The sequence below is a fragment of the Stigmatopora nigra genome, chromosome 5 (assembly GCF_051989575.1).
Source record: "Stigmatopora nigra isolate UIUO_SnigA chromosome 5, RoL_Snig_1.1, whole genome shotgun sequence".
NCBI lineage: Eukaryota > Metazoa > Chordata > Actinopteri > Syngnathiformes > Syngnathidae > Stigmatopora > Stigmatopora nigra.
This window is the reverse complement of record NC_135512.1, coordinates 15,060,630-15,068,657: the sequence shown is the minus strand read 5'-3', so window position 1 is coordinate 15,068,657 and position 8,028 is coordinate 15,060,630. Positions and strand designations below refer to the sequence as shown.

General features: G+C 41.0%; 1 long non-coding RNA gene across 1 annotated transcript; it reads left to right on the top strand.

Annotated features, from left to right (window-relative positions):
* Window positions 1-2,004: 2,004 nt before the first annotated feature.
* On the top strand, window positions 2,005-4,137 carry LOC144197007 (uncharacterized). The gene is made up of 2 exons (XR_013326453.1): window positions 2,005-2,616; window positions 3,643-4,137. It is a non-coding gene; the product is annotated as an uncharacterized LOC144197007 (long non-coding RNA).
* The last annotated feature ends 3,891 nt before the right edge of the window (window positions 4,138-8,028 follow it).

The window sequence follows — 8,028 nt, the reverse complement described above, 5'->3', positions numbered from 1 at the left end:
TCCAAACACGGCATTACAAATAACCATGATATTGTTGAGTGCATGAGATTTGTGGAACATTATACTGAGTGTTTAGTGTACTGGTTGTACGTAAACTGGGGCAAACAATGTGAATGGGTTTTCAACCTTTCTCTATTGAACAGACTTGACTAACATGCATGGTCAACAGATCAGGGATTTGGTTAATTGTCAGAGAAGTCCCATGAGTTAATCTGTGTTGGTGTGACAGAAATTGTTGTGCTGAGCCAGAGAAGTGGGAATTTCCCCAAGCTTCCATTTAAAGCATGTTGCGGTACAGTCTCACTAAGTTGAGCTGCTTTTCTTTCGACACACATGAGATCTGGTGATGGAGTGATAAAAATTGCGAACCACTCACATGCCTCTGCACACCAGATAAGACTTTTTTCTTCTGAAAGAGCCTTTTGATTGTGGCAGCAGCAGTGCTGTCCATCTTCTGGACAAAAGGTACATCCCTTTTGGATTGATTCAGCCAATTGGTTCAAGTTAGTTGCATTATTTAAATATGGCATCCCTGTTACCCATTCATGGGATCCCCTAAGCAAATACATTACCAAAATATGTGCAATAACAACCTTTTCCAAGTAGGCGGGACCTGCTTGTATTTATTTAAAATCACAGCCAGCACTATTAAAAAAATACTGCAACAAAAAAAGTTTTTAAAATCCTTTAGAAATAATTACCAGAAAAAGGCCATGAGAAGATCCATGCCAAACACCACTCACCCCTAAAAACAACATATTTAGTGGTAATAAGCCTTTGCGGAAAGGGGAACTCTGCCTGCCGCTTGCTCAAGGAGTCAGCAACACAACATTATTGGACAGCCCAAATCATAAACTAAAAGATGACAATGAAATTAAATATTATGTTAGAATAGGCCAATAATATGAATGAAAAGACATTTGATAAGTTAATTTGATAGAGAAAATTACATTCACAAGCATTATCAGTTCACCCTGCTCTCTAATAGCACTAAGTACTGGGTATAAAAAAATCTATAAGGAACACTGGTTAGAGTCTTGTAAACATTGATCTTATCTTCTTTAGTCCCATGGTGCAGGAATGCAATTATGTTCCCGATATTAACCCCTTCAAGAGCTCCCCAAATAAATGGGGGGGACCTAATGCCAGTGTTAAATGAGGAAACAAATTAAAGATCGAGAGTGCCCCTTCTGTTTTTCTCTTGATCTTACCACCTGGGGGCCCATAAATAAGACACTATACAGGATTAACACAAAATGGTAGTACATTAATCTCTATTACACCGGCACAGCTATTTCATGCAGGTGGGCCAATGACGTTTGATGACAAAGAATGTTGAAAAATAATTAGAAGTACAGACGCTCCCCTACTTATGAACATTCAAATTATGAACAACGGTCCATACAAATATATCTGCAAATTGCATTTGTGTCGAAAAATGTTCGTAGGTTCGATTTTGTATTGCACGCCATTTTCCGAGTAGTGCTTCTTTCCGCCGCTAATACCAACACCCGGCGTTGTGAGAACTCAGCTCACCCAGCATCCACCTTCCTCTGCAGTGCAGAAGTGCGTGACGTATCTACAGTGCGCAAATAACATTTTTCATTTATATCATTAAATATCTCGTGCATCCATTATTCAATATGGTTGGTGAAAGCGACAGGCTTCTAGTGAGGGAGGTGTGAGGAAGAGGCAAGCCATTTCCTTTGAAACAAAAGTGACAATAATAAAGAAGCTTGATGCGCATAAGAAAGTGGCAAGCGTTGCACAGGAATACAACTTGAATCGTTCGGCCATCAGTACCATTTCTAAACAGAAAGATTGAGCAGCAGGACCCAAATATTGTATGTTGCACAAAGGTTGCAAGTCAATTAAATGATGCCATAGAGTGGTACCGCATCATTTATGATGGAAAAAAGAAGAAAACTGTGCAATCATCAAACATACAAATGCACTTATATAAATTTCCAATATACTTATATAAAGCTTAAACATAAACTATAATACAAATTATAGCACTGAATCAACTTACGAACAAATTCAACTTATGAACAAGCACTCGGAATGTAACTCGTTCATAAGTAGGGGAGCGTCTGTACCAGACAAAATTTGACATACATACCAATAATGGAGAGCTGCATGGATAAAATGCCTTCCAAGAGGACTAGTTCAGTAGGACGGGTATGAATGTGCGTGCTGTGTGACATTGGTTGAATACTCCAACGGAAATCCAATGTGACATGTTCTCAAGTGCTGTCACATCTGCTCATTTAATGTGTTCTTTTTTTTCATTTGTTCCCTACCAGATGGCGCTTTTTAAAGCAGCTTGTCATTGTGGACAAACAACTGCTTGCTTCTCCGACCTAAGATTTAGCCCATGGAACCCCTTAACATTCACATAAAAAGCGTACACAATTCAATTCCAAAATCTCAAAAGACATGAGATAGAATTATTAGTTCTTACATGAGCAACATAATATTAATAACAAACAAATAAAAATGTGGGTGTGATGTCTTTGCTTGACTTCTACACAATTATTTAACCAGAACGTAGCCCTGCAGCTGAGTGGTTGGCGCGTCGGCCTAACAGCTCAGGCGTCCTGGGTTCCATTCCAGGTAAGTCCTAATATTTGGTAACATGTCCCTTGGCCATTTTCACTTCAATTAGGCGCTTTTGGTAGCCATCCACAAGCTTTAATTCTTTTGAACGATCCTTTCGAAATAACGTTTGGCTAGCAAGTGATACCGCGGTGTCAGGGATTTGCGGGTGTAGCCACGTTTGCGTGATGAGAATAATGTTGCAGTTCCTAACAAAGTTGTTGGTAGTAATCTGAAGTTCCAACTCATCCATTTTGTGGGTGATGGATCTGGCGCTGCCTTAGCTTAGCAGTTAGGCCTGCCTGGCATCCACGCTTTTGCTTCTGTTCCTTACGCCGTTTCCGACGTACTCTGAGTGGGCTGACTATCCACGGAGATCCCGGATGTCTCGAGATGTCCTCGGGGATATCGTAGAATAACGAATGACACCAAACTGGAGAGCATAGAGCCACTGCACCCATGAGCATCGCCATCTTGGATTGTATAATATAGTACAGACGCTCCCCTACTTATGAACGAGTTAGTTTCCGAGTGCTTGTTCATAAGTTGAAGTGTTCATAAGTTGAAATTGTTCAAATTGAAGTTGATTCAGTGCTATATCTTGTATTGCATACTTCCGCACTCCAGAGGAAGGTAGATGCTGGGTGAGCTGAGTTCTCACAGTACCAGGCGTCGATTTTAGCGGCGGAAAGAAGCACTACGCGGAAAAAAGTGCGCAATACAAAATCCAACTTACGAACATTTTTCGACATAAACGCAATTTGCAGACATTTTCATATGTACCGTTTGTTCGTAAGTTGAATGTTCGTAAGTAGGGGAGCATCTGTATATAAATCTAAATATCGTTTAAAGTGACTGGGAATACACTAGAACTACTACGTTGTGAACGTTATCTGTGGTTTATACACTACAGCTACGCCATTGTGAACGAGGCAGGGACAAAACCGTAATTTGAGATCATTAGCAGTGGTTTTACACAAGCTGTTACGGCTGGCAGCCTGGACACACACTATGTAGGAGGTGTGTGCTTTCTTTTCTTTACAGGTACCTGCAGGTGTGGCTCCACCCCTGTGACAAAGCCCTGCCCAGCCCAACACAGCTGTAATTAATTCCCCAATCATCCCTCCTTCAATCAAGATTCACTTCCTGCCCTTATTTAAACCCTTTTCAGTTGTCACTTCGCCCTTGCCTTTGCCCTTGATGCCTTGCTGAGTTGCAGGCTTGCGAGTACGTTACTCCCTGTTATATTTTGTATGTATTGTTAATGACTTTTGGGTTGCATTGGGGGACTTGAGATAAGTTTAGACACCCCGGGGTATACATATAGTTATACCCTGTCTAGATTATATTACATCAGTTTAACAGTGGCATAATTCGGTCTTATTTCCTGTATTTTGTGGGTGTTCATTTGGACACCTGTCTGGAAGGGGGTTTTACCGTGTTTATTTGAGGGTGCCACTTTAATATCTCATGCTTTCCCTATGTTATCCCGTAGTCTGTGTTAATGACTTCATTGTAAATAAAATATAACTAAGGCTACTTGCAGTGTTTGTCCAAACTCATCTTTGACCGAACCTGTCTTCTGTGATAGTTGCGACTCCCTGGTATATCATACCCCAGGGGGAGTCGTAACACAAGCAATCAACTTGTTTTTCGTCTCTAAACGTCACCGTGAGGCTAGCTTGATTATTTTGCGTGTTCTTTTAGTTAATATTTCAAATTAATCTTTGTTACATACTAAAAAAATAGCGCATTTCACCAAGTATGCTTTGAAGTTTTCCTAATTCTGATTAAAGTAGCTAGTGTGATTGACTCTGGAGGAGCAAGTGAACGCAGCATTTGTGAAAGGCTTAGTGATCAACATTAGACGGCTATATTTAGATTTACAGAGCCCTGTGTGCCAATGGCACCCTGACACGTTTGCAATGTTGATGTGACTTAAAAGGGACAGGCACACTGCACACAAAACATTTATGTAGACATTTTTCTGCAAAAAAATAAGGAACTTGGCCGTGGTGTTTGCTTAGTTATGAAGCTAAGTGATTGACTCTAAGTTTCTGAAGAGAGTGAATGGTTAAGTTTTCTTGTTGTTGGAAAAAAAGCTTTTGTGTGAATTGCTGGGATCGGACGAACTTAACCTACTGCCTTATTGTTTGCAGAGAGCACACTTTGCACAATAGCACCCTTGGCAACTTTTATAGTGAAGTCTCTTGAGTTTGTGTAGCAGCATCATGACTTCGGAGGTCATATGTGCAGATTGAACAGATGTGACCTCTGTCCATGGTGCTGACTAACCAGTAAAACAATGGTTTAGGGAAGCAATAATTCGGTCAATTTCCTATGTAATGCTGATTAGTGAATGTTGTTTAATGTCGGCTTTTCTCCAATGAATGAGTTTTCCTGTTCAAACAACAATATATGGACAAACCAATGGTGATAAACAAATGGCCTTTATGTTGTAGTATCACCTCTGGTCAGTTTGTTGTGCTGTCCATTGAATAATCTGCCAGTATTGATGTGTGTGAATGTGTGTGCAATTCAGGACATGAATGAATACCATATTACATTTTGCATGTTTTCTAGCCTTTTAAAAATAAAATGTTTCAGATAATGGAAGTTCCTATTAAAAAAGGCAAGCTCATTTGTTTAAATCATTCAAGGCACATGGGACTCGACTGCCTAATGATTAATTACAGGGGGAAAATGAGCAAGAAGTATCCTCTGACCTGTTCTGGCCCCTCAACTACAGAAATGTCATGTTTTATCAGAAATTAGTGTCAGCTGGTTACTGTTTTGGACCTGCAAATTAATCAAAAATGCGACAGTGAGTAGGAAGTGTGACTCTCTGACACACCACTCGTCTACCTGCAATGTGCGCTGGTTTCGGAGACATACATCAAAGTGTGGGAAAGGACAGGTGGGGGCCATGAGAGATGGCAATCTCAAGGTGTGCAGGGAAAAACAGCAGATCCACTAGGTTGAATGGTGATTAGGAAAGATGATGTGACACAGTCGGGAATAGAGAAGACAAAGGAGAGGGTTTGCCGACAAAGTGAATCTTTTATAAAATTATAAAAGGCATAAAATGCTGGAGGATAGGAGTTAGAAACACAAACAATATGGATCTTACTTTGTTCCACTGCTCACTGTCATTATGGCAGATGGACTGTGCAGCTTTGTTTGTCGCACTTGCAATATTTATGGTAAATCTTTTTGAAACAGTCAAATCAGATTCAGTTCACCCATTGTACTTCCTCAAAGTTAAAAAGATAAAACATTGGGATACATTGAATCAGAATGAATTGAATGCTTTTCGTTTAATAATACAAGTATAATTTAAAGCTTTCACCACATAATGCACAAAAAACAACAACAAACAAACAGATGAATAACAAATAAATAAGTAGTCCAAGTGAGAATAGCAGAGAGAGTGGCCTTCTTTGGTCTGAAGTCCAGGATAAGTTCCATGGTTTTGGAGACGTTCACCGTTGTTAAGACCGCATCACTTGCTCAGTCTAAGGACCTCATGTAAGCCGGTTCATTCTTCCCTGTGATAATCCCCACCACCGTTGTATCATCCACAAATTTCCCAATGATATTCTCAGGGTGCGATCTCCAGCGAGTATAGTAGTGGACATAGCACACAGCCTTGAGGCGAGTCGGTGCTGAGGGTTTGGGCAGATAAGAGGTGGCAACCCAGGTTCACGCGTTGGGGTCGATTGACCAGAAATTTCTTAACCCAGGAGAATGAGGAAGGTGGGAGCCCCAGATTAGCCAATTTGGTGATAGGAATGTAAGGTTTTATGGTGTTATAGGCTGAGCTGTAGTCAATCAAAAGCTTTGTGACATAGCTCCCTCTTTTCTCAAGTTAGTTCAGTGCAACGTGGAAGGTGGTTGTTATTGCATCTTCGATGGATTTATTCTGCGAATATGTGAACTGATGCAGGTCGTGGGTGAGGGGTTAGACAGGCTTTGTTTCTTTGCCATTTTTTCAAAGCACTCAGTGATTATTTGTGTGAGAGCTTCAGAGCAGTATTCACCCAGATTGTTAGCGTGTGAATTCTTGGGTACTGGAATGATGGTAGTCGGTATTAGACAGGCTGGAACAGTGGCTTTTTCTGGTGAAAGGTTGAAATTGTCTGTGAAGACTAGTTAGTTGGTCAGCACAGGCCTTAAGTACTTTGCCTGGTATTCCATCCGGTCCTGTAGGCTTCCTGGGGTTGATTGCACGGAGCACACGTCTCAATCCACTACTTCCACAGTGAGTGGGGTGAAGCTCTTTCCCGAGCTTGTTGTGGGATCTACTGGAGGTTGAGGTGGTGTGACTGGGTGCTAGGCTTGGGACTCAAAGCGGTCCAAAAATTCTTTTAGGTCCTCTGCCAGTGCTGCATCTGAGTCTGCAGGAGTCGCAGAACGGCCCTTGTAGTTGGTGAATGTCCGTATGCTTTGCCACATTGTTCAGGGGTTGTCAGGTTGCCCTTCTATCTTCCCCTTGTAGTCTGCTTTGGCAGCCTTGATGCCTCTCCTCAGGTTGATGCCAACTGCGCTGTAGAATGCCCTGTCGCCGGATCAGAAGGCTGCATCTTGTGCCCTGATGAGTGATCTGACCTGGCTGGCCATCCACAGTTTCCAGTTTGGGTACACCTGGATGGTCTTCTCCATAGTGACCATAGTCATGCAGTACTTGATGAAAGACAGTAATGTGTCTGCAAATGATCCCAGGTCCTCCTCATGGTGGAATGTGTCCCACTGTGTCTGTTCAAAGCAATCTTGGAGTCGGGGGAGGGCATTGTCAGGCCATGTGATAATGGATTTTTTTAGTCAGCTAAAGGGAGTGTAACCTGGGGCCAATAATGAAGAAATGTGGTCTGACTGTCCAGTGTAAGTGTAGTGTGGAGTAAACATGATCCATAGTTTAATCGAGTTTAATCTTCTTTTTGGACAATTAACGTACTGGTAAAATTTTGTCAAAACAGTTTGGATATTTGCCTGATTAAAATCTCCTGCAATTAAGTGAGCTGCACTTGGGTAGGTGATCTGGTGATTGTTTATTGTGTCCATTAGTAGGGAGAGAATATTGTGGAATTAGATCTAATGCATAGTGCATATAGTATAGAGACTTGCACGACCGTCAGCTGAACCTAGTTATTGTTCATACAGGCACCACCATTATGACTGAGGTCTACATCTGGGCCCAAAACAATGTAAGTTATTTTATTCTGCATCGTTATTTAGTTAAACTGCCAGCACATATATTTCCTTTCACAAAAGTCAGATTCAATTTGAGTCAGCATTAATAATAAATAATTAAAAATAGCATTCTTTTCTACATGCATTATCTATTTTTATGACAGTGAATAATGATGTCATTTAAATCTTTAATGCTTACATACAAGTTATTTTGTGGAAAAACTGTAAGAATTGTTCTTA